Genomic DNA, 15567 nt, shown 5'->3' with positions numbered 1-15567 from the left:
AGAATGCAGCCCTAGACATGTACAGAACTGAACCGGCATGACTATGCTTCAAAAAAACTTTACGAAACCAGATGGAAGGCTGAATTTGGGCCACCAGCCCTAGAATGCCAATGTCACAAAGCAGTAGTAAAAATGGACAATGCACAGCTATATCCAACGATATGGAAGAATCTCACAAACATCGTATTGGGCAAAATAGGTCAGGCCCAAGAGCACGTTCTGCGTGATGCCAGTTTTATAAGGTCCAAGCACAGGCAGAGCTGCTGTGGAGGGCGTTGGAGGTCAGGATGGTAGCTGTGCCCTTACAGGTTGAGCCTATGGAAGCGAGGATGAGGAGGCTCTCAGGATGCTTTTTCCCATCTGGGCTCTGAGTACATAGAGTGTTCAGGTTTTCAAAATTCATCAGTGTGCAGAGTTATGTGCAATGTTCATGTACTTTCTTTATTTTTGGCTGTGCTGGGGAGGCTCTTGGGATCTCAGTTCCCCAACCAGGGATTAAACCTTGACCATGGCAGTGAAAGTGCTGAATCCCAAACACTAGACCACCAGGGAACTCCCTGCTATGTGTACTCTCTGAATGTATATAAAATATTTTCAATTAAAAAAAAGATTTCCCCCTGACTAGAAAAGATGCATGCATCGCAATTGTTATAGCAGCATTATTTACAATACCCAAGATATGGGAGCAACCTAAGTGTCCACCAACAGATGAATGAATAAAGAGGTGGTATATGTATATTTAACTATCCCTGGTGGCTTAGATGGTAAAGAGTACATAGATATATATTTTCATTAGAAGAACTGATACTGAGCTGAAACCCTCTAATACTTTGGCCACCTGATGTGAAGAACTGACTCATTGGAAAAGACCCTGATGCTTGGAAAGATTGAAGGCAGGAGGAAAAGGGGATGACAGAGGATGAGATGGTTGGATGGCATCACCAACTCGATGGACATGAGTTTGAGCAAGCCCTGGTGATGAATAGAGAAGCCTGGCGTGCTGCAGTCCATGGGAGCACAAAGAGTCAGACACAACTGAGTGACTGAACTGAACTTATATATCTGTGTATATATACACACACACACACATATATGTATACACACACACAAATACACACAATAGAATACTACTCAGTCATAAAAAGAAACAAAGTTTTGCCATTTGCAGCAATGTAGATTGAGTTGGAGGGCATTATGCTAAGTGAAATAAGTCAGAGAAAGACAAATACTTAATGATATCACTTACATGTGGAATCTAAAAAATGCAACAAACTAGTGAATATAACAAATAATCAGACTCACAGAAATAGAGAACAAACTAGTGGTTACCACTGGGGAGAGGGAAGGGGGAAGGGCAAGATAGAGGTAGGGAAGTGAGAGATACAAACTATTAGGTACAAACTGAGCTACAAGAATTCCCATGTGGCGCAGTGGTAAAGAATCTGCCTGCAAATTCAGGAGTCGCAAGAGACACAGGTTCAATCCTTGGGTCGGAAAGATTCCCTGGAGGAGGAAATGGCAAGCCACTCTAGTATTCTTGCCTGGAAAATTCCATGGACAGAGGAGCTTCATGGGCTTCTGTCCATGGGATCGCAAAGAGTTGGACACAACTGAGTGACTGAGCACACACACAAGGATATATTGTACAACACAGGGAATATTGCCAATATTTTACAATAACTCTAAATTGAGTATAACCTTTAAAAATTGTGACTCACTATATTGTACACCTGTAATGCATAATATCATGCAGCAACTGTACTTCAATTACTAGTGTAAAAAATAAAGAAGGTTTTCAATAAAAAGTTTAAAAATAAATAGGAGCAGGGCAACTGTTGGCTTGTGTGTCTGATTTATGACTAATCCCTGGTCACAAAGTTGGACAATAACAAAGCTGGAACTGAAATGCAGGTCTCCAGCTCCCAGTAAGGAGCAGGCAAGGACTGAACATTTCTGTATGCAAGCCACCTGTAACATTCAATCTTCCTAATAACTCTTAGAGAAGGAATTATTGGGCTCATTTTTGCAGTTGAGAACACTGGGGCCCAGAGAGGGTTTGGATTTAGCTAGTTAGAGGTACCAGAAATGTCATCTGAGCCCTGGACAGTCTGATTTCCGACCCCCTGTTCTTCAACTGCTCCTCAGGTTTTAAATGCTAACATGGTTCTCCTTATATGAGCATTGTATGAGCATAAAAGTAAACTGTAAGCCCCATGTTAAGAAATATTATCCAGTTATCACTGACTTTGACTGCGGGCAGCCAGGCCTGCTCAGTCTTATTAGGGGATGGCTATGCTGGCTGCTTCTGGACAAACCCTGGCCACAGTCACAGCCGGGAGGAAAGATGTAGACCAGATCTCCATGGGCATTTTCACTGCGCTTTCTCTCTCGAATCAAGCAGAGCGCGTGGGAGTGAGGGAGAAAGAGTGAGAACAAGGTGGATACTGGAGGAGGCAGGCACGCTGACCTTGGAGGGGCTCATCCCAAACTGAGCAAGCTTGAACCTGAAACCAGAAACCAAATTGGAAACTGGAAGCCGTCCTTCCTTCAGGAGCCATTTCTCTCTCATGGCTTCCACGTCTGAGACGACTCTCCCCGTCTCCCCGATCCCCTGCCTCCAACACTGGTTGAGGGCAGTAAAGAATCTCTGTATGATGCTGTGCTGGTAGATACATGTCACTGTGCATTTGTCAAAACCCATAGAATTGGGACTTCCCCTGTGGTGTAGTGGGTAAGAATCTGCCTACCAAAGCAGGGCAGATGGCTTCCATCCTGGTCTGGGAAGATCCCACAGGCCACGGGGCAACTGGGGCCATGTCCCACAACTACTGAGTCCGCGCCCTGCAACAAGAGAAGCCTCCACAGCTAGACGTCCAGCACCACAACTGGAGAGCAGCCCCTGCTTGCTGAAGCTAAAGAAAACCTGAGAAAGTCCACGCCAAAAAAAAAATCAATGAAGACTCAGTGCATCCAAAAATAAATAAATAAGTATTTATTTAAAAACCCATAGAATGTATAACACTTAATGTATCAATGTTGGTTCACCAGTTGCAACCAGTGTACCACAATAATGCAAGATGTTAGTAAGTGGAGAACTGGAGTGAGGGTCAGGAAGAGAGAATATGCCAACTCCCTATATTTTCCATGCTTTTTTTTTTTTTTTTTTGGTAACCAAAAGCTGCTCTAGAAAATAGCCTATTAATTTTAAAAAATTCCTATGAGTTCATGGGAAAATCTGGATTTCTGGCTTCCCTGGGAAAACCTGGTCTGTGAACACAGAGCCTGGGGCATTCCTAGGTCTACCAGACTCCAGCAATAATCAATCCCATGGAAGAAGCACAGAGCTTCTCCTTTACTAACTTCTCCCTCTACTAGGACATGAGATGGTTGGATGGCATCACTGACTCAATGGACATGAGTTTGAGCAGGCTCTGGGAGTTGGTGATGGACAGGGAAGCCTGGCATGCTGCACTCCATGGGGTCACAAAGAGTTGGACACGACTGAGCAACTGAACTGAACTGAACTGCTAAGACACCCCGATTTTGTACAGCCAAAGCAAGACAATGTCACTTTTTTGTTTTCCGTCTGGACCTTGGGGTCTTTGGAGTTTGGAATGCCTGGGGCAAGACCATAATTTAGTGCAAGAGGTTTCAAACTGGGTTCCTCAAAGACCTTCCTGCCTCCAGGGGTATCGGGTCTGGGGAGGAGACAAGGTGTGAGCCCCTCACGGCTGCTTCTCCTTTATCTGCTGGACCTGTTGGGCTTAACTGTATAAGATGCATTCTAAGAAAGTGGTCTGTGGGTAAATACATGTGCTGGACTAGCCAATGACCAATGACCAATGACCAGGGGAGCTGACGCTGCAGAGGGCGGTGTCCAAAGGACTGCAGGGGACTGCTCAGAGGCGGAGGTGGGGCTACGTCTCTCTCATTTATTTGTGGCTGCACTGGGTCTTGGTTGCTGCGAGGGCTTTTCTCTAGTTGCGATGAGCAGGGATGACGCTCTAGTTGTGGTGTGCGGGCTTCTTATTGCAGTGGCCTCAGTAGCTGAGACTCCCAGGCTTGCCAGCGCAGGCTCAGTAGTTGTGGCGCGTGGGCTCAGCTGCTCTGAGACCTGTGGAATCTTCCAGGACCAGGGATCAAACCCATGTCCCCTGCATTGGCAGGCAGATTCTCATCCACTGGACCACCAGGGAAGCCTGGTGCTCCGCCTTTTGACTGACCCTCTGAAGTCGCCACCATCAGACCCCTCTGTTGCTGTTTGTGTCTCGTCACTGGCGGTTCATCGTGGCATCACCCGTTTCTGATGTGACTTGTTCTGAAGACCACTGCCTGCTGATGGAGCATCCCTTCCCGTCTGTTCAGGTCTGCTTGTGTGCTGGACCAGCTTCGTCCTCCTACCACACCACTCCTCCCAGACCCTTTCAGTTCAGAGCTAAGGCCCAGGGATTTAATTAAAAGAAAACAATTCTTGTAGGCCTGATACACAGAAGGTCTGTGAGATGCACTAGGAAAACGAGATCCCTGTACGAAAACTTCCACAGGGCTCACTCTTGGTGCAGAGCATGGAGAAGTCCTTCTTACTCCAAGAAGCCTTTAGGGTTTCTGAAAAGATGCTGGAAGGGTCCAGACTCCAGGCTCCAAGCCTCTGGCCTGCCAGCTGCACCACCTGTGTCAGCTTTGAGCTGCTCATATATCACTCGGCTCCTTCTGCATCAGGCTGCTCTTACACACCTTTGTGATTAGTAGCCTTTACTTTTAGGAAAGAAGCCTCATGAACTTGGTGCTTCTCCAGGGTGTCTGTCTCCTGCATGTATCCTGTACCGTGTTGGTTGTTTCCTTTTTGTATACATAGTTTTATTTTCGGCTGTGCTGGGTCTTTGCTGCAGCCCAGGGTTTTTCTCTGGTTGCAGAGAAGAGGGGCCACCCTCGAGCTGTGGTGTGCACACTTCTCATTGCAGGAGCTTCTCTTATTGTGGTCCACTGGTTTAGTTGTCCTGCGGCACGTGGGATCTTCTCAGATCAGGGATCAAACCGGAGTCTCCTGCATTGGCAGGCGAATTCTTTACTGCTGAGTCGCCAGGGAAGCCCCTGGTCACTTTCTTTTCATTAGCTGACCATTTATTTATCAGTGGTAGTATCCCAGAAACTTTCAAGAATTTTTTTTTGCCACACAGCGGGCTTGCAGGATCTCAGCTCCTTGGTCAGGGATAGAATCCCGGTACTTGGCATTGCAAGCTCAGAGTCCTAACCCCTGGACCATCAGGGAAGTCCCAGGCAGACATGTTTACAAAGTAACTGTTCCGTGCCAACGGCTGTGTAGCAAGCTGGTCTTGGTCCTCAGGAATCTCATCCTCTTGATCAGGAAGATAATCACATGAAAGAATAACTGCAGTAGGAGTCGCGCGTGGACGGCGCAGTGAGTGCCGGGAGAGAGGGGTGGGCATGGGGCCAGGAGAGCTCAGGCCGGAGCTGCTGAACCCATCGCAGGAACCAGGGCAACCGCTCAGAGGTGAAACTTGAGCCGGCCTTGAAGCGCGAGCGTGTACTTGACGGGAGGGCGGGCCGTCGCGCACAGAGGGCGCAGCCTGGGCAAAGGTGTACAGAGCACCGTGTGTTCGGGAATGGCTGGTGGCTCTGGAAGTGGGCACGCAGCGACTGCCCCGACAGAGACACATTTTCCGTCCGAGAAAGAGCTGCGCCTGGGCAGCTGCTTAGTTCGAGGGCATTAGGGCTGGTGGGAGGGGTGCCGAAACCTAATCTTCTTATCAGATCAGCTCAGCCCGGTTCTGCCTCCCCGGCGGTAGCCTCGTCCTTCCCACTGTGTCAGCAGCTCGCCAGGGGGCGGGTGAGCCACACCTGCCGCTTGTCCCGTGCTGGCACGGGCTGGCAGAAGTGAAGCCACGTGGGTACAAGCCTGCTTGTCACCTGTTCCACTTCTATGATTTATGAGGGTCGGCTCTCCAATTTGTGCTTCTCCATATATCAACTTCATCGTCATCTTCCACTGTTGGTGCTGGAAAGATTTCAGAGCAGGAGTTTTTGTCCATGTTTTGGGGACATGAACATCCTGAAATTATACACAAAATTCCATTCGTAGGGGCCTTCTTTTTCCTAGGGAAAGGCTCCCTAGGTTTATCCAAGCCTTAAAGTGTTCGGAAACCCCTTACACTAGAGGGACAACCAAAAAAACCTATGCTTTCTCCCAAGAGCATAAGTATGGGGAGAAGCAGCTCTGAGATCAGCACTGAAGGTGGACAGAGGGTGTAGTCGATCCTATTCCAATCAAATAAACAGGTACATCAAAAAACGCTTAGTAGCAGTAGTGTTAGTCGCTCAGTCGTGTCTGACTCTTTGCGACCCGATGGACTGTAGCCCTCAGGCTCCTCTGTCCATGGGATTCTCTAGGCAAGAATACTGGAGAGGGTTGCCATTTCCTTCTCTAGAATATCATCCCGACCCAGGGATCGAACCCGGGTCTCCTGCATTGCAGGCAGATTCTTTACTGTTTGGACTACAGGGAAGACTAAAATACTTAATTTACTAAAATACTTAAGTTACTAAAATTCAAAATAAAGCAAATATTGTGATCTTTTTTCATTTTTTAAAAAAGATTTTTTATGCGGGCCGTTTATTTCATATATCATATTATTTATGTGTTTGTTTTGGCTGTGCAGGGTCTTCACTGTGGGCACAGGCTTTTCTCCTGCTGTGGCGACTGGCGGCTCTCTAGCTGTGGTTCGCGGGCTTCTCTTGCAGAGCACGGGCTTAGGGCACAGGAGCGCTTCCGCACTTGCGGCCTCCAGGCTCCTCTAGAGCACAAGCTCAATAGCTGGGTCACACAGGCTTAGTTTCTCTGCAGTATGTGGGATCTTCCTGGCCCAGGGATCAAACCCACATCTCCTGCACTGGCAGGCGGATTCTTTACCCCTGAGCCATCAGGGAAGCCCTGATATGGACCATTTTTTAAGTCTTTTTGAATTTTTACAATATTGCTTCCGCTTTAAAGTTTTTTGTTTTCTGGACCCAAGGCATGTGGAATCTTAACTCCCCAGCCAGCGATCGAACTTGTACCCCGCTGCTTTGGAAGGGAAAATCTTAACCACTGGGCCTCCAGGCAAGTCCCAAAGTTGTAATCTTTGACAGCGCTCGACTGCTTAGTGCAACCATTGTCATAGGAGTTCTAATTGACTTTTTGTGTTTGTGTGTTTTTCATATTTTATTATCTTTTTACTTATTAAGGGGTTTCTTCTGGTGCCCTAATCTGCACATGAAATACTGAGGGGTCACAGCAACCTGAGAGTGTGGGGCTTTGTTTGTTCATTTGCTCTAAAATGAGATCAATAAACCCCTCATGAGGTCTGAAAGAGAGATTAAATGCATATGAATGACTATGACATGTCATGCCGTTACCGTTAAAGCTGACCTCATGATCCCAAGAGGGTGAAACATGTTTTTCACTGATTTCAGGGTCAGGCAAAATAGAACATGAGTCAGAATTTTTAAAAAGTTAAAAAATGGCAAATGATATTGAATGCCAACTCTAAGTCTGTCCCTGATTCATGTACTTTTTAACCATTCAAGAGGCGGGGCACTGACTCCAAGGCGGTGGGCAGAGATGGATAAGGTCCAGCCTCCAGTTTTATTTGGAAGTTGGAGTCTCAGGCAGTTGAGACACAGACTGGGGAGCCAGGACCAGGGCTCTGTTGACCCCAGATGTTAGAACGGAAACCCATTAACAGGGTCATGGCGGTGAGAGAAGACCATGGCCACAGAACCCCAGTTATTAAAGTGGGAACATGGGACTTCCCTAGCAATCCAGTGGTAAAGACTCCACTTGCAATGCAAGGGGTGTGGTTTCAATCCCTGGTTGCGGAACCAGGGTCCACATGCCATGTGTCACAACCAAGCAAATTTAAAGTAATCATAATAAATGGGAACCTGTCAGGTAGGGAGAGAAGAGGGGTGTGGGTTGAGAATTTAAAATGACCACACCCTGGCCACCTACTGCAGGTGCCTTTGCTTGTATGTTCTTTTCCATCACTAATGGGTCCTTTCTCATGAATTATATATGACCCTCATGACCACTATTCATGTGCAAAAGCAGACACGTTCACACTTCAGAAGTTTTAAGGACCACATATGAACATTTCAGGGCAGGACAAGGGTGCCCTGTCTGCCATCTGAACTCAGTTCAACAGAGTAGACGTTGTTTCTGAAATTTGCTGCAGGTGGACTCAAGTGATTATTTGAGAGTGATAGTGTTGCCACTGCTTCTAGGGTTGGATTGGCCCTTGCTGGCCTCCAGGTCTCTTGAAACGCCCAGCACAAGCTGTTGTGCCCACGTAGAGTACCCCTGTGAGACAACGCTTGTGGGGCTTTCCTGATGGCTCAGAGGTTAAGACTCTGTGCTTCCAGTGCAGGGGTCTTGAGTTTGACCCGTGGTCAAGGAACTAAGATCCCATATGCTGGGGAGTGAGGCCACAAAATAAAAAATAATTAAATATAAGTGAAAGTGAAAGTCGCTCAGTCGTGTCCTACTCTTTGTGACCCCGTGAGCTTTACAGTCCATGGAATTCTCCAGGCCAGAATACTGGAGTGGGTAGGGTAGCCTTTTCCCTTCTCCAAGGGGTCTTACCAACCCAGGGATCGAACCCAGGTCTCCTACACTGCAGGCGGATTCTTTACCAGCTGAGCCACAAGGGAAGTCCAAGAGTAATAGAGTGGGTAGCCTATCCTTTCTCTAGTGGATCTTCCTGGCCGGGGAATCTAACCGGGGTCTCCTGCATTGTAGGCGGATTCTTTACCAACTGAGCTATGAGGGAAGCCCAATTAAATAAAAGGTATCACTTAAAAGAAAAAGAGAACTTTTGCTGTTAGAACTTTTTTGTTAATTTAAAAATAGTTCTATTGATCTTTAGAACTATTTGATCAATAGTTCTATTGATCTTTCTGTAATTTTTATTCCATGAAGATCAGTGGAATAAGGCACTGAAAGCAGTGACACTCATAGTAAGCAGGTCAAAAGCGGCATTTTGCTGGGACTTCCCTGGTGGTTGAGTGGCTAAGACTCCATGCTCCTGATGCAGAGAGTCCAGGTTCGATACCTGATCAGGGAACTAGCTCCCACATCCTGCAACTAAATCCTGGTGCAGTCAAATAAATCAAATTAAATAAGTACTTTAAAAAAAAAGCAGACAAATAGGGACAACTCTTCAGACTTAAGCTGGGGTGCTCTGTGTTCTGTCCTTGGGGATAAACAAAGTTAAACAGATACAAACTCTGGGCTCAAAGCAGTGTCAAAGATCTTGTCTACAAAGTAACGAATCATTAAGGAAACAGTCTCATTTCTGGCAGGTGGTTTTTAGCCCTTAACCTTCAGGCATATTTTTGTGTATGCAAGTTGGGACTGCACATCTCAGGCAGGGGTGGAGGTGGGGATAAACCTGAGCCGGGTAGTGAGGGGCTGGGGCTGTTCAGTTCATTTGAATTTCCAGTCAGAATGGGTCTGGGAAAGGGGCAGCTGATACACCAAAGGTGATGAGTGGTGGATGCAGGGACCAGCACCTCCCGTATTGGAAGGTGAAGGCTTAACCACTGGACCTCCAGGGAAGTCTCCAAACTTTCACCAATTTTTGTGCAAGGAAATCAGTCTGCAATGTGCTGATCTTCGGGTCTCTTGGTAGAACTGCTAGCATAAACCCCTGGCACCCCACTTCATTCATTCCCATGACAGTCCAAGGTTGAGCAGCAGTTTGTCGTGATCTCCACTTCTCCTGTCTAGTGCTGCTTGTATCTCAGCTTCCTATCAACACAGAGATAGGATCATCTCAGGAGCATCGACAAAGAAAACAAACAGGTAGAACTCATATTTCCCTAGATGACTCCGCCCAGCCTCCTTCCCCAAGGTCCCCGAGGTGTTGAAACCAGGCAGCTGCCAATCCAAATGCTGAGCTGTCAGGCTGAAAAGCTATTTGGGCTTGGACAAACCCAAGCCTTCTGAGTTTCTGTCTCCTTATCTATAAAATGAGATTAATAATAGTTATCTTGGGAGGAGCTGGTGAGGATTAGCTTTTAATTTGATCATTAATCCCTTCATGCGTTTCAAACATCTGAGCACCAGCTCGCTGGAGATGAAGTGCTGAGCGAAACCCAGACACCGTTCCTTCTTCCCAGGGAATTTAGACCCTAAAAGGGGAAGTTGTCCTGCCCACAAATGATGCCAATAAATAGGGTCCATTTTAGAAAAAAACTTTTTATGGTTGTGCCGGATCTTTGCTGCTGCGCGGGCTTTCTCTCTAGTCGCAGGGAGCGGGGGCTGTTCTCTCGTTGCGGTGCTCAGGCCTCTCATTGCAGTGGCTTCTCTTGCAGCGCCTGGGCTCTAGGCATGCAGGCTTCAGTATTTGTGGCACACAGGCTTATTTGCTCCACAGCACGTGAGATTGTCCCAGATCAGGGATGGAACCTGTGGAAAGTGGATTCTTTACCACTGAGCCACCAAGGAAGCCCAAGAGTGTCCATTTTTGCTCTGGAATAATGGCTAAGAGGCAAGTGGCATTTTAAGAGTTCCAGGTAGGTGGTTCGAGAGCTCATTTGGGTGTTTGGAGTAGGGGAGACAGGGAGGCCGAGCAAGAGTTCTTCCCTCGGGAAGACGCCTGAGCTGATGAGTGAGGGGCAGGAGAGAGAGGACGATGAGGACAAAGGGGAAGGAGTTAGGCAGAAGCAACCGGACAGAAACTGCCTGCAATGCAGGAGACCTGGGCTTGATCCCTGGGTCAGGAAGACCCCCTGGAGAAGGAAATGACAATCCACTCCAATACTCTTGCCTGGAGAGCTTCATGGACAGAGGAGCCTGGCAGGCTACAGTCCATGAGGTCGCAAAGAGTCAGACTCCACCAAGCAGGCAACACTTTCACTTTCAAGGGGATTGCATTCCAGACAGAGCGAGCAGCATGTGCAAAGGCCCTGGGGTGGGGACATTAAGACAGTGGTTGAGGAATTCACAGAAGCCCCGTGTGGCAGTGTTCCAGGGAAGAACAAAATCTGACTCCATGTTGGATTTATTCCTTTTACTTTAGTGCTTGCTTCCTGTTGCTTTCATTCACTAAGAGGATACTGTCTGTACAGAATGACCTGTCTGGGGAACCCTGACCCTCTGCCTGAAGGTTAAACCAAAGTGCCTTTGTTCAGGGAAACATCCAGACCCTGTCCACCTGTGAATGGCTTCAAGAAAGAAGAAACACTCCCCAGCCCCAACCCAGGGCAGAGTTATGGAGTTAAGTCTGCAAGACTTACAGACTTCCTCACCTCCTCCTCCTTCTTCCTTCTATAAAAGAGACTGGCATCCAGACCCCAATAAGATGGTTATTTTGAGACATTAGTCTGCCATCTTTTCAGTCTGCTGGCTTTCCAGATAAAGTCATCATTCTTTGCCTCAACACCTTGTCTCCTGACTTACTGGCCTGTCATGCAGTGAGCAGAGCAGTCTTGAACTTGGCAACAGCAGGAGAGCAGAGGGATGGACATAGCGGTGGGAACAGCCACAGGGCCTGAGCTCAGAAGCAAGCTTCAGAAGCCCTTCTAGAAAAACAGCCAAGGGGCAGGCACAGCTGAGCCTGCTAAGAGTCGCTGAAACCAGCAACACCTTCAGGAGATACAGGGTGGGTATGACTCTGGTGATAGTTCTCAGTGGGCCTGAGGGGGCCACAGCTGAAGGCACTGCCCTTTCCTGTAGACTATGAAGTCCATTGGGGGCCATTCTGCACAGCCTCAGGATGGACAGCTCCATAGATCCCAGCCAGGTTTGCAACTTGTAAGTATCTATCGGAATATTCTTGTTAGCTGTACATATACATATATGGCTTAGTCCCTTCACCATTCACCTGAAACTATCACAATATTGTTAATGGGTTATACCCCAATACAAAAGAAAAAGTTCAAAAAATTATAAAATATCAGGTCCCTCCCCCCTCCCCCCAAAAAAGATACACGAGTTCACATAGGAAAATTAAGGAGTCACAAGATGATTTTTTAATATGTTGATTATCTTATAAAATATTTATTGTCATTGCTTTATAACACATAAAAAAATTTCCAGAAAAACCAAGAAAAAAAAGAAAAGATAAACTAAGAATGCTCTCATTGGGCTTCCCTGGTGATCCAGTGGTTAAGAGTCCCCCCTGCAGTGGGGGACACAGCTTAGACTCCTGCTCCAGATGCCACACGCCACGGGGCAACGAAGCCTCGTGCCTACAGCTCGAGCTCTGCAACCAGAGGGCAGCCTCTGCTCTCTCCAACTAGAGAAACCCCGGGTGCTGCCACGAAGACCCAGAGCAGCCAAAAATAAATATTTTTTAAAAATTTTAAAAAGAATATTCTTGTTACCTAAACACTGGGTTCCCTTCTTGTTGGGTGTCAAGCTAAAAGACACAGCCAAGTCCAAGAGTAGCATAAGGAATGATTTATTACTTGCAGCAAGTAAGGACAATATAGGGGAACTTAAAATACAGGGGAGCTTAAAACTGAACCAAATTGGGGGAGTTTTAAGCTAAGGGTATCTGCATGTTCACAAAGGAGCTTGGGCAATTGACAGTCAGAGCTTTAGTTGACTGGACTCTTGTGGGTCAGAAAAAGTCAACATCAGCATCTCTCAGGTTCCAGTTAATCTGGTGGTTGAGTGCTTCAGGCTGATCTTTACTACTGAGACAGACTGAGAGTCTTCACAACTGATACTTTATCTTTGCTATTGTTACTTCTCTGGCCAGGTAACAATGGTCTGTTCCTGCATTCTGTTGTTCCCTTCAGATCATTAATTACTGAGACCCATTCCAGCACAAGCCTTGTGGCCAGGCTTACATCACAAAACGGCTTAGGTCAAAAATAGCTTCTCTTCTGTTAAGAAAGCCATGCTTAGTTTCAAAAAAGGTATCAAGTATGTACAGATTGGAAGTCAATGGTGTGTTCAGCGTGGGGGTAAGGAATGGAGATGAAAATTTCTAGACAGCTATAATTAGACGAGAAGAACCTGATTTTGGAACTGGGAGATCTGAGTCTGCTACTGGTTACCTGCATAGTCTAGTGCAGGTGACAGTCCTCAGAGCCTGGGTTTCTTCAGTCGTAAAATGAGGATAAGCATTTCCACCCTGGAGTTCTTGAGGGCCAGAGTCACGCATTCTTCATCTTCTGGGTACTAGAGACCACACCCTACAATGAGGTTCAGAGATCAGGCCCCAGCCTCTGCCTTAAGGGAGCTCATAATCTAGGTCCTAGATGCTAAGAAAGAAACAAGGAAATAGATAACAACATACAGTGTGATGGGCACTGAGCAAAAGAAAGAGGCAGGCATGGTGGGACTGTGTATAAGAGGCTGCATGTATAGCAGAGGCTGCTGACTCCCTGCCCTTGTCCAGCTGTTCCAGCTACAGCTCCTGCATATCCATGCCTGGAGGTTCTCTCCACCCACTGGAGCCTGCAGGCAGGAAATGAGGAGGGATAACCACCTTCCCCAGCAGCTCTCAACCTATGCATGGATGGCAGTGGTGCATCAGCACCAAACCTTGTGCCCTAAGTAGGCCAACTTTGAGGTGAGTGTCTCCTGATTGCAGAACTTTCCCCAGCAGGACCCAGGTCAACTGCCCCCATGATGACTTGTTTATCACTACCCTGTTAGTGACTCCTTCCTTGAATCATTTCACTTTCCCAATCTCTCTCTTTTTCAACATATCCTTTTAAAAAATATTTTTCTTTCTTTATTATTTATTTTATAGTTTCTTTATAAATTAATGCATTATTGATTTATTATAATTAATAAATGTATAATGACAATGAATATATGGGTCTTCCCTGCTGCTCGGGGGCTTTCTCTAATTGCTAGGAACTACAGGGGCTACTCTTCCTTGCTGTGCACGGCTTCTCATCGCAGCGGCTTCTCTTGCTACGGAGCACAGTCTCTAGATCGCAGGTTCAGTGGTTCTGATGCTCTGGCCTAGCTGCCGCTTGGCATGTGGGATCCTCCCGGACCAGGGATCAAACGTGTGTCCCCTGCATTAGTAGGCAGAGTCTTAACCACTGGACCACCAGGGAAGCCCCTCACTCTCCAATAACCTAATAATACTTTCTATGATCACTTACCAATAGTTCCCCAGCACTCGAATCCTTATCTGGGAACCTGTTTCTTGGGAAACCCACTGGAAGAAGGGGGAGACAGAGTCTCTGGAATGAAACCTCTGACCTGAGCTCTTGGGTCTCTGAAGGGAAGCGCAGTTGGCCACCCCTAACCTCCAGACACAAGTAAGGCATCCGATTCAACATGTTTATTAAAAGAAAAAACTGACCAAAGCCTGGTCTTTGATCCAGGGCAGGTCCACGAACAATGTGTTACAGGTCCAATGACAGGAAGTGTGAGTAAGCCTTCGTCTGCATCAAGAAATTGAACAGAATGAACCTTTATTACAGTTCGTCGAGAAGCCCAAGTTTAGGATGCCCGGTTCCTTTCTTAACCGTTTGTTTCTCTTTCTTGTGTCCACAAGCTAACAACGGTGCTTTGTCCCAAGTCTTTCCCAGGATAGGTCAACCCAGAGAAGAAATAAAGCACAAAGGCCCCTCACACGGAATTTAGCCTCAGGCTTCCGGAACCATGGGGTGCTCTGGCCTTTGGAAGGACCCCCTTCTGGCCCCCAGGTTTCCAAGGGCTCCAGCTCACATGCTGCCCCTCCGGAGGGCTGGGAGCCACATCAGCCGAGCCTGGCAATCACCCTTGGCACAGCCAAGCAAGCAGCTCCGGGAGAAGCCAATTAGTGGAACAATGTCTAGAAGTGTGCGTGTGTGTGCACGCTCGGTCATGTCCGACTGCGACCCCATGGACTGTAGCCCTCCAGACTCCCCCGTCCATGGGATTTTCCAGGCAAGAATACTGGAGTGGGTTGCCACGTCCTCCTCCAGGGGATCTTCCTGACCCAGGGGTTGAATCTGTGTCTCCTGCATCTCCTGCATTGACAGGCGATTCTTCACCACTGAGCCATATGGGAAACCTATAAGGTCTAGAAGACTGAGTACCAGACATCAGAGGCAAGGGCTGATGGCGCCTGCTCTACCAGGGCCAACCAGTGAGCACAGCTTTGAAGATGTTTCTGAGAACAGGCTGGAAAGTTATCAAACTAGGTACACAACCTTTCTCTGCCACTCCCTCACGACAGTCACCAATAGAGCTGGGGCTGCACATACGGTAGGTGCTCGAGAAAGTTTTTAAAAACATAAGAGAAAAATATGCTCTGATTTTTTTCATTTGATCTCCATCTTAGTGAAGACCTTCTCTCTGATTTCACATAATGTAGTTGGATGAGGGGGTAAGCACCTTGATTTCATTCAGATTGCCACCCAGGTTTTTGTTTTTTGTTTTTGTGGGTTTTTTTTTGAGGAATTAAAAGCTACTCTACTATCTTACCGGAGAAGGCAATGGCAACCCACTCCAGTACTCTTGCCTGGAGAATCCCATGGACGGAGGAGCCTGGTGGGCTGCAGTCCATGGGGTCGCTAAGAGTGGGACACGACTGAGTGACTTCACTTTCA

This window comes from Odocoileus virginianus, chromosome 15, assembly GCF_023699985.2.
Source record: "Odocoileus virginianus isolate 20LAN1187 ecotype Illinois chromosome 15, Ovbor_1.2, whole genome shotgun sequence".
Taxonomy (NCBI): Eukaryota; Metazoa; Chordata; class Mammalia; order Artiodactyla; family Cervidae; genus Odocoileus; species Odocoileus virginianus.
The sequence above is the reverse complement of the archived record's forward strand: the minus strand, read 5'-3'. Positions refer to the sequence as shown.